This window comes from Anabrus simplex, chromosome 2, assembly GCF_040414725.1.
Source record: "Anabrus simplex isolate iqAnaSimp1 chromosome 2, ASM4041472v1, whole genome shotgun sequence".
NCBI lineage: Eukaryota > Metazoa > Arthropoda > Insecta > Orthoptera > Tettigoniidae > Anabrus > Anabrus simplex.
In genome coordinates, this window is record NC_090266.1 from 492,746,071 (window position 1) to 492,771,314 (window position 25,244).

The window sequence follows — 25,244 nt, forward strand, 5'->3', positions numbered from 1 at the left end:
CTGTTTCTGCCTTAAAGTACCTATACATACTTTCCAATTTTTCACTAAAATTTGTATGACCGCCAGTTATGCTTCCCATCATATTATCCTTAGCTGACTTCTTTGCTACATTCAAGTTCCTAGTAATCTCATTCAATTTCTTCTTACTTCCACAGCCATTTCAAACTCTATTTCTTTCCAACCTCCACCTCCTTCTTAGTCTCTTTATTCTCTGTTATAAAGTAGTGGGTCTTTGCCATTCCTTACCATGTTTAAGGGTACAAACCTATTTTGAGATTCCTCAACGATTGCTTCAAGCCCATCCCAGAGTCTGTTTACGTTTTTATTTACCGTTTTCCACCGATCATATTTAGTTCTTGCTCCGGCTTACAATTTCAGTCTGAGATTTGAAAATGGGAGTAAGATATCTTTTCACAGGTAACGATTAAAATATGTAAATGAAAAGACAATTTCCTGATTACATACAGTATCTAGCCTGCCAGGGAAAACGAGTATAAGTCAAAAATGACTTGTACTTTTCTCCCCTAGATAGATTTTTATTCGTTTACCTTTAATGTTAGGATCAAATGGAATATTGTACATATAGTTTAGTTCTGACTTATACTACTTAGGTCAAAGACCGTAATCAATTCCAGGAAGCACATCGTGGACTTATCTTACTTTGAACATTTTCTGGCATACCGGTAATCATTTTTCCTGGTAGTTTAAATATATTTCTGGACCTCACAGCATAGCTGTAAGTCGCACACCATGACTGATGAGCTGAGCCGAACGTCCGGAAGTAGAAGGTTCGAATCCCTGTGCTGACAATCGTCATCCTGAGAGTGGTTTTCCCCGGGTTTCCCCGAATTTTCCCCGGATTTTCCCACATTCCTTACATGAAAATGCCGGGATGGCACCTTGTTAACAGTCCCGGCGCATCTACTCGTATCTTTGACCCCGAAAACTACTGTAGTTCCACACTTTATGTTATCAGACAAATTCAACAAATACCTACGGGGATGATGGACAGTATGTTCTAAACCCCTCAAATGAATTATTATCATAATTTATTTAATGCGAGAGAAAGGTATTGGGGGATAGAAATTTCATTGAGTTAATGTGGGATACTGTGCTGCATATCACTCGCTAAACATAACTAATTGTGTTATTCACTTACTGTATTTCCGTTTTTCCCCTCGGACACCGAATTGCTGAAGAAATGGTTCTTAAATATGAGGAGAGGGTTTTCAGCCATAAAACTTTGTTTAAACCATTTTGAACCTAGCTGTTTCGGTAATGAGAAGTTTGGCCATCCATTTCTTTTGAAAGGATCAGTTGCGATTATTTTTGAATTTTCGGAACACCTGAACAAAAAATCCAGTATCGTAAGCCACCTAAAAGTCGGAACACCCCTTGCACTTCATCTTAACTTCCAGTAAATGAAGTTAATTATAATTCTACTGAGGAGCAGACTCAATCCACCGAAAACATGCCCAGTACCAGCTCTAACGTTCCAGGCAAGTCTAAAAAAAAGAAAGCTTTACTTTGGCAATTTCGAAGAAAGTGAGATTAATTCCTCCAAAAAAGGAAAGAGACGTCTCTTCAAGGCTCGCAGTACAATTTTTTTCAAAGGAAAGGACTGAAAAACCTACAGAAGCAAAGTACAACGTTTAGAAAAATTAATTCATTAAATTCGTTGACTCATTTACAGAAGGAACTAATGATAAATGAAAATGCTGCAGCAATGTCAAAGATCAATAAAACTCTCTTTATAGAGAAAGAAAGTAACAAGTGCGTTGAACAAGTAGATATTGTTCAATCATCAGTGACTTAAAACCATATTTTCAAGACATGCAATGCTCAGGTTTTAACAACATTCCTGATCTTCATACTGGAGAACAATGGTATAGGACTCACATATTAAAAAATATCTCCTGCTTTGTATTTTACATCTATATTGACTGGCTGCATCTGGTTTGGTGAGTCGTAGCCTGCATGGCATCTTGTCTTTCATCATTTTGCAAATTGTGATTTTTAAGGATAGTTTTGTGAAAGGTACAACTCATTAGGCTTCATTAATTCAGTTATAGTTTGATATATCACCTGAGCATTTAGAAGTGTTGAACAATGTGGTGTGTGTGTGCTTATTCATGTATGATAGTGGCTGATAACCTTGACGTTCGGTTGTTGTGCATGTATTCATGCATGATAATGGCTGATAACCTAGATGTTAGGCCCTGTAAAACACTAATTGCATTATGCATAACTGCATGGTACACTTATAAACTAAGTGTGAATGTCTGTGAATAAGTGCGGTGGTGGTGATAACTATTATTCAGGGCAGAGCCTTGAGAGTATCAGCTGCATTAAGTTTTGGCAATTTCAAATTTTATTTGAAGATAATTATTGTAAGTGTAATGGGGACGATTGCGCTATTATCGGCCACGTTTCTTGATTTATAAAACTTAACCAGGATAATATCGGCATTATCACAAATGTTGGATACTGGAATGTTTGTCACTAGTTTGGTATTTCCAGAACTGTGAAAATATTTCAAAAATAACTATTTCGGACAAATATTATGGAGAAAAATTAAACTTATGAAATTAGAAGACGAGTAACTAAACTAGATTAACCACGTAAGGCCTATTCACGCCACCGTATGGCTCAACATATATGTAAATACATCAAAATATCACACGTATATAATGATACTTAACACTTTTAGTACAAAAAAGGAAAAGAAATATTCCTAGAGAATTGTATATATATCACCATCTTCAATAGTTTAAATCAGCTAATCACAAGGAGCATGCTTAAATAGGGATTTAAAACACTCCGTAAGGCTCTTCTTACGGAAGACCGCCTTGTTTCACCATACATCAGCTGATCGCTCAGAGCTTGATGTTGGTGCCATGCTTGGCTGGTAGAAACGTAGAGAGCGCCCTCTCTATCTATTTATATGCTTGAGGATATGGGTTGTGTTTCTTTGTGATGTGAATTAATAAGGGCTCTTAATATTGTGGGGGCCGATGACCTGCGATGTTAGGCCCCTTAAAACAACAAGCATCATCATCATCATCTTAATGTCCATAAACAGAAACCTTAACCAAAAAATTTAAACAAACAATCAGCCACCTCCCGGTAAGTCAACCTGCGAAAGCCGCGACTTTTATCGTTCTATCGCTGCTGTCTACTTTTGCCTTCCGTGTCAGACTACATTATGATTTTTCAGCTCTTAATTTTACATGAACACGATTGCAGAAGTTTTCTTCGGCATTTCCGAGTCATATTTGCACATTTCTTGTCTCCGTTTTTGTTTGCCATTTACTCTACCTTAAATGATCTCCTTATTAATAGCCCTTAGATAAATTCAGCAATCAATAGGTCGATGAACTTCGTACTTTTATAGTTTCAAGTACATTATTAGCCAAGAAATGCAGTATTATTACACTCTGAAAGGCAGGTCTTAATTCCCAAAAACATTTCTTTCAGTTATGCTTTCTGTATCAATCGCATGGTAATTGTGTGTTGTTGACTTTCCATGAATACTAACATATGCAAGTTGTTGTAATTACACTAATTCGTAGACTAAGATGCGAAATGTAGGCCAAATGATCAAAAACGTTTCTTTGAATCAATTCATTCATTGAATTAATTCCGCACTCAGTATTTTTTTATAAGCTATCAAACAGTTAACGTCCTTAAATCCTTTTATTACCCTTATTTACTATGTACTGATAATTTTAAAAATGATATGTATTCAGACCATCTGAAATTAAGCTGGTGTATGTCGACACATTTATGAAATCTGTCTGAAACATGAGACATGGTGCTGATGATGGTCCTAATATTTCTTAATATAACAATGATCTTAATTTTCTAGTTACTACGGAGTGACCTTTAAATTAAGTTTAACGTTCCCTTCTTTAATTTACGTACTTTACCTTCTCTACAACTATTCATCACATGAAATGGATCTATTGAATGGCTTTGGGTGAATAAAAATGCGAGTCTGAAGATAAGCAGCTATCTATATTTTCTCTTCGGATTTTGTAGCAATGGATTTAATTGGGCTATTTATCATGCGCACGCATAACAACGTTAAAATCAATATGACGCAGCGTCACCAAAGGACGTACTTCTGTGGATGGCGCACAGATTATTTCAAATGACAATGTCATTACAAACATGGTTTAAGAGATTAATGTCTTTGTAATTTAAAAATGTCAGGAAAAGATTGGGACCTCAATAACAGAACATTGTTCTTAAGGAGTTAGAGTATTCACATAATATTACTCATTATTTTTTTCTAAGCAAAATATGCAATATTCTAGTCTCTGTTAGGTGAACTCTATCTAGCGTTGTTATTACAATAATAGATTTCTGTTAGTTATTTTGGATTTATTTTAAAGAAAAGGTGGAGAATGAAGTTTTATTTATTTTACATTAGGTTCCTCATTATCTATAATCTAGGAAACGGATCGGCAACAAAAATATAAGGCGCGGTATGTTAATAAATTAAAATTACTAATGGTTGTAAATAAATAATTAAATGTGCTGTTGAAAGCTCAGTTATCATGGTTTAGTACACAGACACATTTACCTTAAATGCCATGGAAGTCAGGAATTAATGATTCTATAAATTAAAATGTTGATAGTGTTTCCTGCATATTTTGATCCATTCACTCCAACACATACGTAATAAATTCCATCCATGTACTTCGCATTTCTAGTTTTCTTTTTTTTTTTTTTTTTTTTGCTAGTTGCTTTACGTCGCACCGACACAGATAGGTCTTATGGCGACTATGGGACAGGGAATGGCTAGGAGTGGGAAGGAAGCAGCCGTGGCCTTAATTAAGGTACAGCCCCAGCATTTGCCTGGTGTGATAATGGGAAACCACGGAAAACCATTTTCAGGGCTGCCGACAGAGGGGTTCGAACCTACTATCTCCCGAATACTGTATACTGGCCGCACTTAAGCGATTTCTAGTCTTATCATGAACAAATACGCACTGTCTCCTTCCTTATCTTAGGGTGTCCAATAGGAGCGAAGTAGTATAGAGAGACAGTGTGTGTGGATAAGGAAGTGCGAAAAACATTAGAAGCAACAGAATCTCTGGTAGAACAGAACGTGGTTTGCCCTTTGTACCTGCCGCCATAATTAATAACACACATAATCATAATCAGGGGCTGCCTGGCCGAGGCGGTAAAGGCGTGCTCGGTTCTCCCGGAAGGACGTGGCTTCGAATCCCCGTCAGGAAGTCGTAAGGTTTAAGAAACGAGATTTCCACTTTCGGAGGTGCATATGGCCCTGAGATTCACTCAGCCTACACCAAAAATGAGTACCAGGTTAATTCCTGGGGGCAAAGGCGGCCGGGCGTAGAGCTAACCACTCTACCCCATCAAGTGCCGAGGTTAACAATGGTGGAAGCCTTTACCTTCCACTCCTCCAAAGGCCTCCATGGCCTGTACGGAGGTGACTTTGCTCTTTTGCTTTTTATAATAATAATCATCTAGTTATAAGAAGTACACTAACGTATAGTCCACGCCATAGCCTTCATAATTATTTAGTTTCAGGAAACTACGTGCAGAATTAACAAAGTTATAGTAGGTTGAAACGATTGTAGAATTCCGTGCTGCACAAGTATAAGTGGAACAGGATCAGAGGCCTAGTGGTATGGCTGTTGGAGATTCTCCGTCGTGATACTACGAAAGTGTGTTGTACAAATTCAACGAAGGTGATAGAAACGTTTCCATGTAGGTAAAGGCATTAATTTCGCAGCTTGGTAGAGCAGTTCTTACTTGTAACTTCAAATGTGACGAGACATTTAACTCGTTCAACCGTGCATTCATAGCCGTGTAGGACTTTAAACATTGAGACTGTGTATTCAACCTTCTGATTTTATTTTGTACAGACAGTGCACAAGAACTTATATTTTACAAGTGATGGTAATCATAACATTTTAAGGACTGTGCAATAAAAATCGTATCTTCCAAGTGATAATAAATTTCTAGAGACGGAGCATTTAGACTAGTGCTCTGTTTGAGTGTAGACTCGAATGTTAGAATATTTGAATCCACAGTTCAATTTAATAAATGATGAATTTGGTGAACGGGACAAATTCACTAATAACGTCCTTGAAGTTAAATATTAGAGTCAGTGAACGGGACTAAATTCACATAACTGTAAATAGTGTTTCAAAGTGTAATCTTCGTTTATTGTGAGCGGGACTAACTTCTCACGCAGGTATTTAAGTTCAAAAATCATAGCGAAGTTATTACCAACAAAAGTTGTGAATGTTTTCTTTTGTTTCACGGCGCACCGACTCACAGAGGTCGTATGGCGACAATGTGATGCGACGGTGTTAGAACTGAGAAGTAAGCGATGGTTGCCTTAATTAAGCTAGAGGCCCCTGCATGTGCCTAGTGTAAAAATGGTAAAACATGGAAAAGCATCTTCAGAGCGGCCGACAGTGTGGTTCAGACACACTACCTTCTGAATACAAGCTAACAGCTTCACAGCTTGAACCACATTCCCAACTCGATCGGACTCCAATAAAGGATAAAGGAACCCAAATAATCTTTCGAGTTCGTGATCATTAATGAGTAGATGCACTAACACAAGTTTTCATGTTATATGGGTGTTAAACAATCAAATAAATATTTATCCACCTAACCGATACTTTTATTTGCCTTTGGCAATTTTACAAAATCATTAATTAGTGCATGTTTCGACTGCTTTGCAGTCATCATCAACTATATTCACATAAGCTTAGGTTTAAATGTAAAAGTATGCACAATATACGTTCTCGTATTAGCCTTGATAACTTATAATGTGAAACTTGAAGATAAAAACGTCTTTTAAGTCTCTTTTTTAGCTTGTGCTTGGAAGCGTATTTGAAAAGCACTCATTAAGTTTTCACCAACTAACAATTTAAGATGTTATTAAAGTATTATTTTTTTTTTTTTTGCTAGTTGTTTTACGTCGCACCGACACAGATAGGTCTTACGACTACGATGGGACAGGAAAGGGCTAGGAGTGGGAAGGAAGCGGCCGTGGCCTTAATTAAGGTACAGCCCCAGCATTTGCCTGTGTGAAAATGGGAAACCACGGAAAACTATTTTCAGGGCTGCCGACAGTGGGGTTCGAGCCTACTAACTCCCGAATACTGGACACTGGCCGCACTTAAGCGACTGCAGCTATCGAGCTCGGTAAAGTATAATTAAAACTTATTCTTCACTAAAATATTAATTAAAACATATGTATTCCTTTTACGTCCCATTCGTGTTTGTGCTTGAAGGCTTGTGGAAAAGGCTGATTAACTTTCTTTTCCTATTGCCAACGGTAGATTCTTAGAATGTCCTTGCAGCTCAATGATGGGATGTGTTTAGAAGTTATTTTGCCCATTGACCATATAATTGGGCAGCTTGTAACACGATCCCTGTCTGAATTCACGTCTTTATTTCCCGCTATTTTCCGTCCTCGATGAGGACACAGACCCACACCCAAGATAATCAAAACATTTTCAAAAAGGTACAAAATTTGAAAGCTAGAACGATAGCAGGGGTTAATAAGATGTCTTGGATATATTAAAGACAGTTTGCATTAGCAAACGATACCAAATGAATGAAGACTTGCAATAGTAGCTTCAGTGTACGAGGGAAAGGGAGTCAAACATACAGCAGATGCGTACAGGCCAGTCAGCTCGATGTGTGTTGTTTGTAAGCTCCGGGAAGGCATTCTTTCTGATAATATTAGACACGTTTGCAAAATTACAGTAATGGTAATTAGAACAATATGCTGAAAAAATGCTTTTAAAAGGAGAATAATATTTTGAAATAAACTCCCCTAGGAAAGGAAATTATAGTCAGGCTCCATATTTAAGTAATCATTAAAAAATATTTTGATAAAGAAGTTTTGAATTCTTTAAGTCTATTTCGACTGATTTCAAGAATATCATTCAAGGCAAGTTTACCAAATTAAAAATATTATGTTAATGCCTTTTCAGGATCGTATATAATCCTGTGTTCACTTCATGTACTGTAAAGTAAGTAAATTTTGAATTATTGACTGACTTTTTGTGTATATTTTAAGCCTTCATACGCCTGAAGGCTCCTTCAGAAACTCAAGCATCCTATGCAGGTTTTTACTGCAACTGGAGCAATGAAAATTTGGTTCGCTAATCTCATACAATACACCTGTTTCCCTTATAATTTTATTTGTTTCGTGGCTTCCTTTATAACCGTTATAACACACACTGCCGAAATAAACTTTTAAATACGAATTACGCTTCTCTCTCAAAGTGATAAAATATAAATGTGTTTATAGGGTAAATTTCCAGAGTGGAATAAGCCTTCCATCAGATTATTTACAGGTTGTGATTGTGCTTTTAAATTAACCAGTGACACGTCATCTTCTCACAAAAAGTAGACCTTACATATGTAAGTATGCTTATTCATTATCATGTGCCACCTGATATGTATTCCAAGGATTTTCTTTAGATAAATCGTAGCTGTCGTCACAGGTTGCAACACGTACTTACTGGCGAATTGGACAGTAATTCTTTTGACACTACCGAAACTCAATTTGAAATGAATCTAGTAAGCTAACTCTTTCGTTCCTTCTCAATTATATCTACAGAAAGTTCTTCCTGCACGTACAGCAAGAAACTTGAGTGTGAGAAATATTATCTTTAACCGCTTGCGGAGCGAGTAAGAACATGGTATCTGCAGATTGGTAGAGATGTTTGGGGCTTGGTGTTGAAGCTAATAAAATCATTTTCAACTACTATCGGCTATGTATTGTCGCTTCAACCATGTATTCCTCTTCTTTACTATGAACTACTTCCTTAAAATGAGCTGCGTACTAATGTTCACATGTGTTCCTTCGTATAGTACTATTGTCCCCAAAAACCATAAAAGGTGGTTTGGTGGGACGTAATACAAATAACCTTATTACGTGTTCAACATATACTGTAGGACTGCTCTGATAGTCTTCGAACTTTCTTCTTACCTAGAAGCATCCCCTTCAATATGTATGAGATGAAATAAAAGTATATATTGTATTGCATATATATATATATACATATACCAGGTGGCTCACGGACGCCGTACTTTCTACTTATAAATGTCCCGCATGCGTAAGTGAGGTGTGGGGTGTCTACCAACTGATTTTAACAGAGGAACTACTGCCAGCGGGCAGGTTACGTCAGAATATGAAGAGATAAGAAACAGAGTCACACTCGCAGCATGTTACTCAGTGTTACCGGTCGAATGCACCCCTTGCATTAGTAAACATCGTTTTCGACCGCATAGCTCTAGGCTTGTGTATGCTACAGCCGCACTGTATTTGCTCTCTGCATATCGGCAGTAGCTAGTGTGATCAGCAGCGGTGAATACACAGACATTATTTTAATCGGGACAATCTGGTCGGAACGCAACAGAAGCTCCAAACAGACGTATGCCTTCTACATACGTACTTCACCGAACAGTATTAGTTTTTGTTTCATACATGCAACTCTTCATCGAGTGGAATGTCTACACTTGTATAAATAAATAAGTTATTAGATTTCCTTTTCTACACCTTTGGCGTGTCTACAAACAGTAGCGGCGATTAGGAGGTGCGGCGAGGAGGGATAGTCACTCCCCCCCTCCACTTTGTGGAGTACACATTACATTTTCATTCCACTTGAGCCAGCTGGGACTAGGAATTATTTTAAAAAGCTGTTTGTACAAACCTTATTATCTTATCTGCTAATTCCTTCGTTTATTTTCTTTAATTATTAACATAATTATTGACGGAAATACGCACAAAATCATGTTCGTCGCCGCTAACCAATTTGTATAGCACTACGGCAAGTATGATTAGCTTCCACCCCCGGAGGTCCGGGTTCGATTCCCGGCTCTGCCACGAAATTTGAAAAGTGGTACGAGGGCTGGAACGGGGTCCACTCAGCCTCGGGAGGTCAACTGAGTAGAGGTGGGTTCGATTCCCACCTCAGCCATCCTGGAAGTGGTTTTCCGTGGTTTCCCACTTCTCCTCCAGGCGAATGCCGGGGTGGTACCTAACTTAAGGCCACGGCCGCTTCCTTCCCCTCTTCCTTGCCTATCCCTTCCAATCTTCTCATCCCTCCACAAGGCCCCTGTTCAGCATAGCAGGCGAGGCCGCCTGGGCGAGGTACTGGTCATTCTCCCCAGTTGTATCCCTGACCTAAAGTCTGCATCTCCAGGACACTGCCCTTGAGGCGGTAGAGGTGGGATCCCTCGCTGAGTCCTAGGGAAAAACCGACCCTGGAGGGTAAACAGATTACGAACGAACGAACATTTACCGGACCAAATTATTTAATTTGTATTATGCTTTTTTATATGTAATTAATCAGCCCCGTGGATTAGGCCTATTCGTAATAATAGTTCTTTTGCGATTTTGATTCAATGCTGTATAATAAAATTTTCACCAGGTCTCACAAACATACTACGGGGCATTTACTTAATAAATAGCATAACACAAAGAAATAACATAGGAACGTTGGTATTAGATCCTGTTGAAATACGATTACAACTGAATATTTTTTTTTACAATTGGCTTTACGTCGCACCGACATAGATAGGATTTATGGCGACGATGAGACAGAAAAGGGCTACGCATGGAAAGGAAGCGAACGTGGCCTTAAATAAGGTATAGCCCCAGCACTTGCCTGGTGTGAAAATGGGAAACCACGGACAACCATCTTCAGGGCTGCTGACAGTGCGATTCGAAACTACTATCTCCCGAGTGCAAATTCAGAGCTGCATGCCCGTAACCCCACCGCCACCTCGCCCGGTATAATTACATAGAAGTACGGCATGATTATGCAATTAAAAATAATTTAATATTTGAATACTCACTAAGAAATTACAAGACACTAAAGAGACTGCCAGACTGATGAATGCGCGCGACAAGTGGGTGAATTATAACTCAGTGGCCACGACCTCGCCAATCAATATATACCCCTACTACCCTTCCTCACAGAACAGGCATAGTCTCCATTACTTGCCGTAGTCATCATCATCATCATCATCTGTTTACCCTCCAGGTTCGGCTTTTCCTTCGGACTCAGCGAGGGATCCCACCTCTACCGCCTCAAGGGCAGTGTCCCGGAGCTTCAGACTCTTGTTCGGGGGATACAACTGGGGAGAATGACCAGTACCTCGCCCAGGCGGCCTCACCTGCTATGCTGAACAGGGGCCTTGTGGAGGGATGGGAAGATTGGAAGGGATAGGCAAGGAAGAGGGGAAGGAAGCGGCCGTGGCCTTAAGTTAGGTATCATCCCGGCATTCGCCTGGAGGAGAAGTAGGAAACCACGGAAAACCACTTCCAGGATGGCTGCGGTGAGAATCGAACCCACCTCCACTCAGTTGACCTCCCGAGGCTGAGTGGACCCCGTTCCAGCCCTCGTACCACTTTTCAAATTTCGTGGCAGAGCCGGGAATCGAACCCGAACCTCCCGGGTGGCAGCTAATCATACTTGCCGTAGTGCTATGCAAATTGGTTAGCGGCGACGAACAGCATTTTGTGCGTATTTCCGTCAATAATTATGTTAATAATTAAAGAAAATAAACGAAGGAATTAGCAGTTAAGATAACAAGGTTTGTACAAACAGCTTTTTAAAATAATTCCTAGTTCCAGCTGGCTAAAGTGGAATGAAAATGTAATGTGTACTCCACAAAGTGGAGGGCGGGGAGCGACCGTCCCTCCTCGCCGCACCTCCTAATCGCCGCTACTGTTTGTAGACACGCCAAAGGTGTAGAAAAGGAAATCTAATAACTTATTTATTTATACAAGTGTAGACATTCCACTCGATGGAAGAGTTGCATGTATGAAACAAAAACTAATACTGTTCGGTAAAGTACGTATGTAGAAGGCATACGTCTGTTTGGAGCTTCTGTTGCGTTCCGACCAGATTGTCCCGATTAAAATAATGTCTGTGTATTCACCGCTGCTGATCACACTAGCTACTGCCGATATGCAGACAGCAAATACAGTGCGGCTGTAGCATACACCAGCCTAGAGCTATGCGGTCGAAAACGATGTTTAATAATGCAAGGGGTGCATTCGACCGGTAACACTGAGTAACATGCTGCGAGTGTGACTCTGTTTCTTATCTCTTCATATTCTGATGTAACCTGCCCGCTGGCAGTAGTTCCCTTGTTAAAATCAGTTGGTAGACACCCCACACCTCACTTATGCATGCGGGACATTTATAAGTAGAAAGTACGGCGTCCGTGTGCCGCCTGGTATATATATACAGTGTTATATATACAGTGGCGGTCAAAATAATAGAGCCACCTCTATTGACGAGATTAAGAACTAGGATATCTATTAGTTCGCAAAATCTCTACAAGTGCCTCGTTGTCAGTCCCTTCGAAAAGAGGCATAAAGGTAAGAATCTTATGGGTCAAAATAATAGAGCCGTTTTACAGAACTCCCGTTCAAATTGATTTTTTGCAGTTGTTTTGGGGGCTAGCGATATTATTTGTCAACAAACCTCCACTCAATATTATTTTGTATGTAAACTGACGTTTGGTTTTGTTTACATTCTTCTAGATGGGCAGAGCAGAGCATACAAGTGATGATGGTCGTATAGTAATGTTCCGGATGTTCAAAAGTGGGATATCCATGAATCAAATAGCCAAAGATTTACACGTTTCGCGAAAAAGAGCCCAGAACGCTATTACACTGGCAAAACAAACAAAGCCGCAGGTGGGGAACAGGGGGCGACCTCGTGTAACTACTCCTCGCGTAGACAGACTCATCACTAGGGAAGTAAAGAAACCCATTTTGTCACCACCACGACTGAAAGCCATTTTGTTTAGCGACAAAAATGGTGTTCAACCATCAACTTCAACGACTCAAAGACGACTGAGATCCGCAAAATTGAATGGGCGCATTGCGAGACAGGAGCCACATGTTTCAAAAGCTAATGTTCGGAAAAGGTTGGCCTTCGCCCGGAAAAATGAACACAAACCCAATATTTGGTGGAGGAACATCCTTTGGTCCGATGAATCCAAGTATAATAGGTTTGCCTCAGACGGAAAAGTCTATGTGCGCCGCCCACCAAACCAGGAATTTAATCCCAAGTACACTTTAAAAACTGTGAAATACGGTGGCGGAAGTGTTACGGTATGGGGATGTTTTTCATGGTATGGCCTTGGTCCAATACACCGTATCAACGGCATAATGAACGCAGAAATGTACAACGACATCCTAGCAAATGTGATGCTGCCTTATGCTGAAGAGGAAATGGCGCTGAAATGGAAATTTCAGCACGATAACGATCCATAGCATACTGCAAGGATCATAAGGCAGTTTTTTCAATATCACCATATCGAAGTATTAGAGTGGCCACCTCAATCCCCTGACGCATCATCCATCGAGAACTTATGGGAGATCGTAGACAAGAGAATTGACCGCTCAAAAGCTACGTCTTTAGATAAACTTTGGGAAGAAATCCAGAGAGCCTTGTATGCGATCAGCAGCGACGAATGCAGGCGTTTAGTCGACTCTATGGGTAAGAGGTGCAGGGAAATCCTCAAAAATAAGGGTTACACCATGAAGTACTAATGCACTCCTATACAAAATGACTGTTCCTGTAAATTTCATACGACTTAGATCAAGTACAATATATTTGTGTCAATTGGCTCTATTTTTTTGACCCTGTGGTCTGGTATTATTTTTAATATTATTGATTAGTTTCAGTTGTGTTATCTATATAGCTGACTGTGGTACAATGTGACTCTGTTGTAATGGTTCCTGTACAACGTAAAATTTTGTTTCCATCATAGTACAAACATGTCTAGTAATAAATTTGGACTTTATTCTAAACCTTTGCCAGGTGGCTCTATTATTTTGACCACCACTGTATATATCTTAATAAGTACTCTTCCCTTTTCAACACTCGGTCTTGTTTTTGTTCGAGTCGTCACTCTATACACTGGTTTGATACAGCTTTCCCTGCCACCCTATCCTGTGCCAAACGTTTCATTTCTACGTAACTGCTACATCCTACATCTGCTCTACTCTGCTTGTCATATTCATACCTTGGTCTACCCCTATCGTTCTTACCACTCACACTTCCTTCAAAAACCAACTGCACAAGTCCTGGGTGTGTTAGGGTTTGTCCTATCATTCCATCTCTTCTTCTGGACAAATTTAACCTAATCGATCTCCTCTCACCAAATCGATTCAGTATCTCTTCATTCGTGATTCGATCTATCCATCACACCTTCAGTATTCTTATGTAGCAAAAGCTAGTTATCGTCCGTGTTTCGCTTCCATACAGTGCAATGCTCCAGACGGAAGTATTCAAAAACATTTATCTAATTCCTATGTCAATGTTCGAAGTGAGCAAATTTATTTTCTTAAGAAAGACCTTCTTTGCTTGTGCTAGTCTGCATTTTATGTCTTCCTTACTTCTTCCATCAATAGTTATTTTACTACCCAAGTAACAATATTCATCTACTTCCTTTAAGAATTAATTTCCTAATCTAATATTTCCTGCATCACCTGGCTTCGTTCGACTACACTCCATTACTTTTGTTTTAGACTTACTTATTTTCATCTTGTACTCCTCACACAAGACCCTATCCCTACCATTCAGCAATATCTACAGATCTTCCACATTCTTATATAAAATAACAATATCATCAGCAAATTTCAGCCTTTTATATTTCCTCTCCTTGGATTGTGATTCCCTTCCCACATTCCTCTTTTATTTTTGTGTAAACACTGAAAAGGAGGGGGGGGAGGCAAATTGCAACCTTACCTCAGTCCTTTCTGGAATGCTGCTTCTTTTTCAAAACCCTCGATTCTCATCACTGCAGATTGATTTTTATACAGATTGTATATAATTCCTCGTTCTCGGTACCTGATCCCGATCACCTTCAGAATCTGAAATAGCTTCGTTCAATCATCATTATCAAATGCCTTTTCAAGATGTACGAAAGTCATGTATGTGGGCTTGTCCTTCTTAATTCGATCTTCTAAGATCGAACGTAATTCAGTATTGCTTCACGTGTTCCTACATTTCTTCTAAAGCCAAATTGATCTTCTGCCAACTCATTTTCAATATGTCTTTCCATTCTTCTGTAAATAATACGTATTAAAAATTTGCAGGCATGAGATACAAAACCAATGGTGCGGTAGTTTCCGCACTTGTCAGCACCGGCTTTCTTGGAAATACGTATAACAACATTCTGCCGAAAAAATCGGGTGGCACTTCTCCTGTTTCATACATACTACGCATTAAATAGAATAACCTCGCCATGCTGGTTTCTCCTAAGGCAGTCAGTAATTCAGAGGGAATGTCATGAACACTAGCTGCCTTGTTCCTGTTTAGGTCTCTCAGTGCTCTGTCAAATTCTGACCTGAAAATTTGGTCTCCTATTTTATCAGCATCAACAGCTTTTCTTGTTCCAGAACCACATCATCTACGTCTTTATCTTGATACAACTGTTGGATATGTTCCTGCCATCTTTCTGCATTGCATTGTCTTCCCTCTCTCGGCGTGTACCTCGCTAATTTTCATCAATCAATAGTCCCACTTCTGTTTCAACCCAAATGCCTGTGGCATTCCTCCAAGAGCACATTTTTATGCTTCATTAATTTTCTCCTGTACACCCACCTGCTACATTTTACTTTCGTAAAGTAATGCGCTCAAAATATATAATTTTATAAATGTCCTTGTTAGTTAGGAGAGACTTCATGATGTAGAATCCACATTCTGCAAGTTCTGTTCTGATTTTTATTTCCTTTGTATGCTTACTGCCATTGGTGAGCCTGCTTCCAAGGTAGAAGAGGTCACTTATTCTTCTTGCATTGCTTTCTCAATAATTATCTGGCGGTACTTCCGCTTGTTTTACTTACCATCATACACGGGAATATGAGACAGTTTCCTGGTCTCCTATTTACAAACCCGGTAGAAGCGAAGCTGATATAGTCCGAAAACATTTTACAAGATTTATGTACTAAATCATCATCATCATCATCATCTGTTTACCCTCCAGGTTCGGTTTTTCCCTCGGACGTAGCGAGGGATCTCACCTCTACCGCCTCTAGGGCAGTGTCCTGGATTTTCAGACGCTTGGTCGGGGGATACAACTGGGGAGTATGACCAGTACCTCGCCCAGGCAGCCTCACCTGCTATGCTGAACAGGGGCCTTGTGGAGGGATGGGAAGATTGGAAGGGATAGGCAAGGAAGAGGGAAGGAAGCGGCCGTGGCCTTAAGTTAGGTACCATCCCGGCATTCGCCTGGAGGAGAAGTGGGAAACCACGGAAAACCACTTCCAGGATGGCTGAGGTGGGAATCGAACCCACCTCTACTCAGTTGACCTTACGAGGCTGAGTGGACCCCGTTCCAGCCCTCGTACCACTTTTCAAATTTCGTGGCAGAGCCGGGAATCGAACCCGGACCTCCGGGGGTGGCAGCTAATCACGCTAACCACTACACCACAGAGGCGGACTGTACTAAATCATACAGCATATAAATAATCATCGTTGATTAATCGTGTGCATTACGAGAGATTGCAGACTGAGTTCAACATTGTTTCTCTTGAATCGCGAAGATTAATTGATCAGAGGACTTTTGCATTTACTAATGGCTTATTAAATAATAATGAACTCGAATTTATATCCTTCAATACCAGGAAATGACATTTAAAAACAGCTTCTTACTATATTGCAAAATCATAAATCGATTTGGTATATAAATTCTCTACTAGTAATGTTGTGCTTAACTTATAAAAAAATATGATACATATATCTGAAACATGTTATTGCTTTTATCGTATTTACACAATTTCTTAACAACGTAATTCCACATACTGGCGACATTCGGTTACTGATAATTTTTTAGGAAATAAGGCATTTATATTGCATTGTGTATTATCATATTTCTAGTTATAGTTCTCTTGTATTCCCTAGATTTTATGTTACATTAGCGTAATTGGAGGACTAAGCCACATTTTGTATTGCTCCAATTTCCATGTCTATGTGTGGTGTTTCTTTATTATATGACGTAATCATTTGTATGTAGCTACCGTAATTCTAGCTCATGCTCTGTTGTTGCACGAATAGTAAATAAATAAATAAATAAATAAATAAATAAATAAATAAATAAATAAATAAATAAATAAATAAATAAATAAATAACCTTTTATATGTATGCAACACTGGAAATATCAGACGCAAATTTTAACCACAGTATAAGCGTCGTTATGCTTCTTTAGTGACGTTCTTCATAACTCAAATACCGAACAGTTAAAAAATAACCTATTAATCACGTACGAATTACGCTCATATTTCTCTCTGACCTTTTTTTGGAGTATATTCAGAGTGATACGCAACGTCTTATTATATGCAGTCTGTAGACATTAGCTTGAAATAGATTGTGGAGACATGTACATGGATAAAGTGTCTCTATGCAGAAAAATTTGAAATTTTTCCGTATTTATTTGCATTAGAGCTCTGACACTCAATTTTAAGTGGAACTTACAGCTTTATTTGAAACAGTTGAAATGGACTCATCGTGTGGTTTACAACTCAGCTTGAATGGCAATAAATTCATAGCCCAACTCCAGAAGGAGATCTCTGTTGAAATAAGGAATCGGAAAATTGTGTAGTTGAGTAGTAACGGTGTTCCAAATATAGAAAATTTAACGAGAAGCATTTCTTAGTTTTGACTGATATTCAAAGGTAATGGTAGACTACTGGGAGGTCAGAGTCCTCCAGTGCCCCCATCTGTTCATTATAAGGTAACAGGAGAACCTACCTTCGTTCGTTCTAATTTATCTTAATCAATCGTGTGCTTGTGGCTGAGCGTGTCAGTTCATTACAACCAAGGCCATGAGTTCTCAAGTTTGTCATGATATCCAAACCACAGTCATGTGAATTCTCTTTCCAGGCAACACATGTACATACAAGATGTATATATATTGGTGTCCATGTGTCCATAAATTTTAGGATGATTTCTGACACCAAAACATAAAAAAATTTAATATTAACATTGATCCAAGAATCCTTCGTAAGGGAGTTATCCATGATTACATAATTCACCTCAAACTTCCATTTTTACTAAATTTCGTATTTGCGTTGGTCATGGCTTGTTTCTTGTTTTGTGTGATTGTCATTCGTTCTGTTTTGCATTATTCAGAGTAACTTCCATCACATTACAACTCGTGGTTTCGGTGAGAGAAATGACGGATATGCACTACATGTATGGTCTTCCTTACGGAAATGTGGCAGCAGCACGTCAACTTTATGCATAAATGTACCCAGGAAGTAAAAAAAAAGTTTGTAAAAACGTTTGCACGTCTTCACCAACGCTTGCGAATGAAAGGCGCATTTGAGAGAAGACTTTGAGAAGTTCGGAGACCGCATGTGCACTTCAGGAACGAGTTCTTCGAATAGTGGACGAAACCCCATCAACTACTCTAGTTTTTTTGCTATTTATTTTACGTCGCACCGACGCAGATAGGTCTTTTGGCGAAGATGGGATAGGGAAGGCCTAGGAAGTGGAAGGAAACGGCGGTGGCCTTAATTAAGGTACAGCCCCGGCATTTGCCTGGTGTGAAAATGGGAAACCACAGAAAACCATATTCAGGGCTGCCGTCAGTGGGGCTCGAACCAACTATATCCCGATTACTGGATACTGGCCGCACTTAAGCGACTGCAGCTATCGAGCTCGGTAACTACTGTAGTACAATATGAATTGCGAGAAGGGAAATCGTTAGTCACTTGACCATCTGCGGCAGACTTTCAGCCAAGGAAAAATATCTGTCAACGCATGTTAGAGCAGTGCACTGTATTCATGAACTTCTTAGAATTTACCCTGATCGCCGTTAAGGCCGGCTTTACAATTGATGGTAATCTTCAATCATCATAACAACCACATCTCGGCTTGTAAAGACATTAATGAAGTTAATGAAGTACGACAGGACAAACATCAGCAGAGCTTCAGCCTCAACGTGTGGGGTGGAATCATTCACGGTCAGCTCATTGACCCCTATGTTCTCCCCACGACGTTTTGATGGACAAACATATCTGCAGTTTATAAGAAATGTGTTGCTTCTTTTAATTTATGTACCTCTAGACGTCATTCAACGAATGTTGTTTATGCACGTTGTAGCTCCACCTCACTTTACTCCGTTAGTTCACTAGTATCTCGATAACCAGTTTCCGAAAAGATGGATTGGTCGTGGGGGATACTGAGCCATCCCCTAGATGCCTCAACTTATAAATGATAACACTGTGGAAACATGTATTTGAGGCATATGCAAGGAGCTGGGTATGAAAGCAGGGAGTGCGTTGAACGCCAGTGTAAGCGTGGCGCACCCGGTACTTTTCCATCAAGCTTTTCAAATTCAAATCGAGCCGTTGGCTTGGTATCAAGGCACGCCAACCACACTCCACCTTTCAAATCCAAACGATAGAGCTAGGAGGAAGTAATATTTGAACTTCGGGAACCCCGAGACAAGCAATTCATGTTGATTCGCCACCAAGCAAAAATTCCACAGGTCCGAATTAATGAAAACTTGGAAGTAGATTTATCATACACGTCTGTGTGAAAATGATGGTTACTTGAGTGCTCTGGTATAAAAACTTAGGATATTTTAATGGAAAGCTGAAGGAGAGCTGTTACGAGCCATCGCTTCTGTTACTCGGGGATTCACTCGAGATCACAATAGGACTGCGTGTCTATTTAAACACCCGTGGTGGGGAAGCAGCCCATTCACCAAATGTATTTTCAGTGAACTGCACGTTGTGTGTCAGAGGAGACTTTTCTTTCTATAGATCAAAAACAGTTACACGCTACGTGCTTACCTCCAGCAGTACTTTCAAAGGATAGTTACTTCTATCCTAGTTTGATTTAAAATAATTTGAAATACCAAGTGCGGTTTGGTACCGTGCTAATCTAATAACTTCATTAATCTGTGATTAATAACAGCTCGAAACCTGCGAGTGAGGTAGAAGTGTAAGTCAAACAGTATCCGGTATCTCAAGTCGGTACACGATCGCAAGTTATGAGTCTATCGTGTGCGAATCGCTTATTCGGAGCCGCTAAGAAAAACTAATGTTGACTGGGACCAGACCCTTAACCTGGTTACCCACGAGTTGGGACTAATTACTTGGGCGTAGGCCAAGCCAATTGTGGCCTAGCATTAGATTCAACTATGTGCACTCATGCATGAAAAGTGGTAAAGAAGAAGGTCCTGAACCATAGCATTTCTGCAGAGTTCCAGGAACGTAAAGAAGACACCATGGCCGTACGTGGAGTCGACGCCAAGACCATTCAACCTTCGCTCACTACTGTCACAACGAGCTAAGCAGTGGTGACGCAGTGGATATGTAATCCGTGGCGAAGGACGACTAGCTGCAAAGGATGAGTACTATTTCCACTTTAAGCATGTTTCCGGAAAGACTGATATATTAGGATAGGGACATTTTCAATATGTTCGGTTTAATAAAATTGTCTGCCAGATGGCGTGAGTATTGTCTCAGTTTATTTAACGTTAAATGCTTGGCCAGGGCTGGAGTGCATGATAGAGCCCAGATGATGTGTAAATATATTGTAGATAGAAGGGATAGAGGGAAAATGTTAGGATTGTTAGTGTTGGATTTATTTGCTGGTTAGCGTATTTTCTGTTAATTTTCATGTCATTCTCATAGAGATATGTCTGGTACAGTTCCTTAAAATCAAACCGGCTAAACGCCCACTGCGTTGAAATAATTAGCGACAGTTATATGCATGAATTTATTCAAGTTGCGTTCTGTGGATGTAATACAGTGGCTAAAAAAGTATTGGTCTCTCGAGATATGCTACATATGAGGATGAGGAATCTAAGGGAATGATGATAAAAATTGACATATACTAGAATCCTTGATTATTTATCTTCTTGTGTAACATGTACATTGTAAGAAAAACATAATTCTTCCATGTTCATATAACTAAAAAGCCATAACTTAAAACAACCATTTTCACTTGCCACCAAAAAAGTATTGGTCTGAATTAACATAACTCAAATTCTTGATCCTTCTTGAGCGTTTCAGCACTTGGTAGGTCCTCCTTTCCTCTTTATAATGTCAGCTAACCTATTTGGCATCACTCGTATCAAGGTTTCCTTAGTTTTCGTTGGTATGCCATTCCATTCAGTGAGTAAGGCTTCTTTCAGGTCAGGTTGGTTTGATATTGCATGCTTTCTCTCGATTTGCTCCAAATAGTGCCACAAATTCTCGATGGGGTTGGTGTCAGGAGATTGTGGTGGAGTTTCCATCCAACGCGGTGTATTATATAACAGCCATAGCTTCGTATTCAGGGCTGTGTGTTTGGGGTCGTTATCTTGCGTAAACGTATACTTTGCTGAGAGTCCCATTTTTTGTAAACTTGATGGAAGATGTGTCTTGAGGATGTTACTGTATGCTTTGTGTCCATAGCCCCTTCAATAAAGGCTAATTCACCTACACCATTCGCACTCATGCAACCCCACACCATCAGGGAACCACCTTCATGTTTCACATTAGCTGTCAGGTTCTTCTCTTCAAGTTCAGAATTCGTCTTCCTCCACACAGTCACTGGTCTGTCTGATCTGAAGAGGGTAAACTTACTCTCATCAGTGAAAACGGCTGTCTTCCAATCCTCATAGATGTCATTAACGTGCTCTTTAGCGTAGGCAATTCTCTAATTTCTGTTAGTCTTACTGATGTACGGTTTTCTACGGGCTGTTCTGCCCGCATATCCTCTTTCGCGTAGCACATTTCGGATGGTTTCAGATGACACTTGCACTCCTACATCTTGTTGTAACGCAGCTGCTATCTTCGGCGCACTTAGCTGAGGATTTTGGGCCACATTACGTACAATCTGCCGTTTGTCTTGTACTGATAACTTTGAGGGACGGACACTTCGTTGTCTATTTTCTATTGTCTTTGGTCTTTTGTACCTGTACACAATATTTTTAACAGTTATAACAGCTCTTCCATTAATTTCACTTATGTCCTTGAAAGATTTACCTTCCTGAAATAGTCGCACTAAAATCCTCCTTTCTTCCACGGTTGTTTCTTTCATTTTCCTTCTCATTGCTATCTGAACACGGAAACAGTGCTCAATATTACCTTCTGACGTGTCAGCACAGACACAATGAGCCAAATGCAGCAGACAGCACGATGTCACGATGATATCGTGTATTAGACCGACACTTGTTTGGCGTGTAATGACGCACGCCGTTGTATTACTGGTCCGTTTGCAAACAGCGTGCATCTTCTTGGCTCTATATTCAACCTACTGATGTACTTGATTGTCTTACATATCTGCATGTGTATAATTAGATTATATGCACCATTATTTGTACCATACAGTTCGGTTCATACCACGGCTATGGGCAGACCAATACTTTTTTGAGCCACTGTACGTGTAATTTCAGTAACTACAAGGTATGCAGTGACAATGTGCCCACCGTTGGGTCAGAAGAGGGTCATTTATATTAGCAAGAGAGCAAGTCTGGGAACTAACGCGGAATTGAACCAAGGGTATGTAAAGTGAATGGCTTGAAATGCCAGAGGGATGAATTTAGGGGCCAAAAGAAAGCGTCAGCTGAGCGAGAAATGTGACCACAACATGTACGAAGCTCTGCGCTTCAGGAACGAGTTCTTCGTATTATGGACGAAACCCCATCAACTACTGTAGTACAAGGGGAATTGCGAGAAGGGGAAGCGTTAGTTACTTAACGTGTGGGGTGGAATCATTCATGGTCAACTTATTGACCCCTATGTTCTCCACACGACGTTTTAATTGTTTGTTGTTTAAGTCATCAGTCCATAGACTGGTTTGATGCAGCCTCCCATGCCACCCTATCATGTGCTAAACTTTTCATTTCTACGTAACTACCGCATCATATATCTGCTTTAATCTGCTTGTCATATTCATACCTTGGTCTACCCCTATCGTTCTTACCATCTACACATCCTTCAAAAACCACCGGAACAAGTCCTAGGTGTCTTAAGATGTGTCCTATCATTCTATCCCCTCTTATTGTCAAATTTAGCCAAATCGATCTCCTCTTTCCAATTCGGTCCAGTATCTCTTCATTTGTGATTCTATCTATCCATCTCACCTTCAGCATTCTTCTGTAACACCACATTTCAAAAGCTTCTATTCTCTTTCTTTCTGAGCGAGTTATCGTCCATGTTTCACTTCCATACAATGCCACGCTCCACATGAGAGTCTTCAAAAACATCTTTCCAATTCCTATATCAATATTAGAAGTGAGCAAATTTCTTTTCTTAAGAAAGCTCTTCCTTGCTTGTGCTAATCTGCATTTTATGTCCTCCTTATTTCTGCCATTGTTAATTATTTTACTACCCAAGTAACAATATTCATCTACTTCCTTTAAGACTTCATTTACTAATTTAATATTTCCTGCATCATCTGCCTTCGTTCGACTGCACTCCATTACTTTTGTTTTGGACTCATTATCTTTATCTTGTACTCCTTACACAAAGCTTAGTCCATACCATTCAGCAGCATCACGAGATCGTCTGCAGTCTCAGATAAAATAACAATATCATCGGCAAATCTCAAGGTTTTGATTTCCTCTCCATGGATTGTGATTCCCTTTCCAAATTCCTCTTTGATTTCTTTTACTGCCTGTTCTATGTAAACATTGCTTCACGTGTTCCTACATTTCTCCTGAAGCCAAATTGATCTTCTCCCAACTGCGCTTCAAATTTCTTTTCCATTCTTCTGTAAATAATACGTGTTAAAATTTTGCAGGCGTGAGATACTAAACTAATGGTGCGATAGTTTTCACACCTTTCAGCACCGGCTTTCTTGGGAATATGTATAACAACATTCTGCCGAAAATTGGATGGGACTTCCCCTGTCTCATACATCTTAAACTCTAAATGGAATAGAAAACTGCAGCCTTGCTTCACTCCTTTCTGGATTTCTGCTTCTTTTTCAAAGCCCTCGATTCTTATCATTGCAGACTGATTTTTATACAGATTGTAGATAATTCTTCTTTCTCGGTATCTGATCCCTATCATCTTCAGAATCATAAATAGCTTGGTCCAATCAACATTATCGAATGCATTTTCTAGATCTACGAAGGCCATGTACGTGGGCATGTCCTTCTTGATTCGATCCTCTAAGATCAGACGTAAATTCAGGATTGCTTCACGGGTTCCTACATTTCTCTTGAAGCCAAATTGATCTTCTCCCAACTCAGCTTCAACTTCCTTTTCCATTCTTCTGTAAATAATACGTGTTAAAATTTTCCAGGCATGAGATAATAAACTAATGGTGCGATAGTTTTCACACCTGTCAGCACCGGCGTTCTTGGGAATATGTATAACAACATTCTGCCGAAAATCGGATGGGACTTCTCCTGTCTCACACATCTTACACACTAAATGGAATAGCCTTGCCGTGCTGGTTTCTCCTAAGGCAGTCAGTAATTCAGAGGGAATGTCATCTATTCCCGGTGCCTTGTTCCTATTGAGGTCGCACACAGCTCTGTCAAACTCTGACCTCAAAATTGGGTCTCACATTTCATCATCATCAACAGCCTCTTCTTGTTCCAGAACCAAATTATCTACATGTTCACCTTGATATAACTGTTGGATATGTTCCCGCCATCTTCCTGCTTTGTCTTCTTTCCCTAGAAGTGGCTTTCCATCTGAGCTCTTAATATTCATACACCTGGATTTCCTTTCTCCAAAAGTTTCTTTGATTTTCCTGTATGCAGCATCTTTCCTAGGACCATACAACCTTCGACGTCCTTGCACTTCTCCTTCAGCCAGTCTTCCTTAGCTACCTTGCACTTTCTATCCACTTCATTCCTTAATCGCCTGTACTCTTTTCTGCCCTCTTCATTTCTAGCATCCTTGTATTTTCGTCATTCTTCAATCAGGTCTAGTATCTCCCGAGTTATCCACTGATTCTTAGTTGATCTTTTCTTCCTTTCTAACATTTCTTTAGCATCCCTGCTGACTTCATTTTTCATGACTATCCATCTTCCTCTATTGTGTTTCCTTCAGGCTTTTAATTTAGTCCTTTTGCAACATGTTCCTTGAAACAATCCCTCTCGCTCTTTTCTTTCAATTTGTCTAGGTCCCATCTTTTTGCATTATTTTCTTTCTTCAATTTCTTCAGCTTCAGATGGCATTTCATGACCAACAAGTTGTGGTCAGAGTCCACGTCTACTCCTGGGAAAGTTTTGCAATCCAACACCT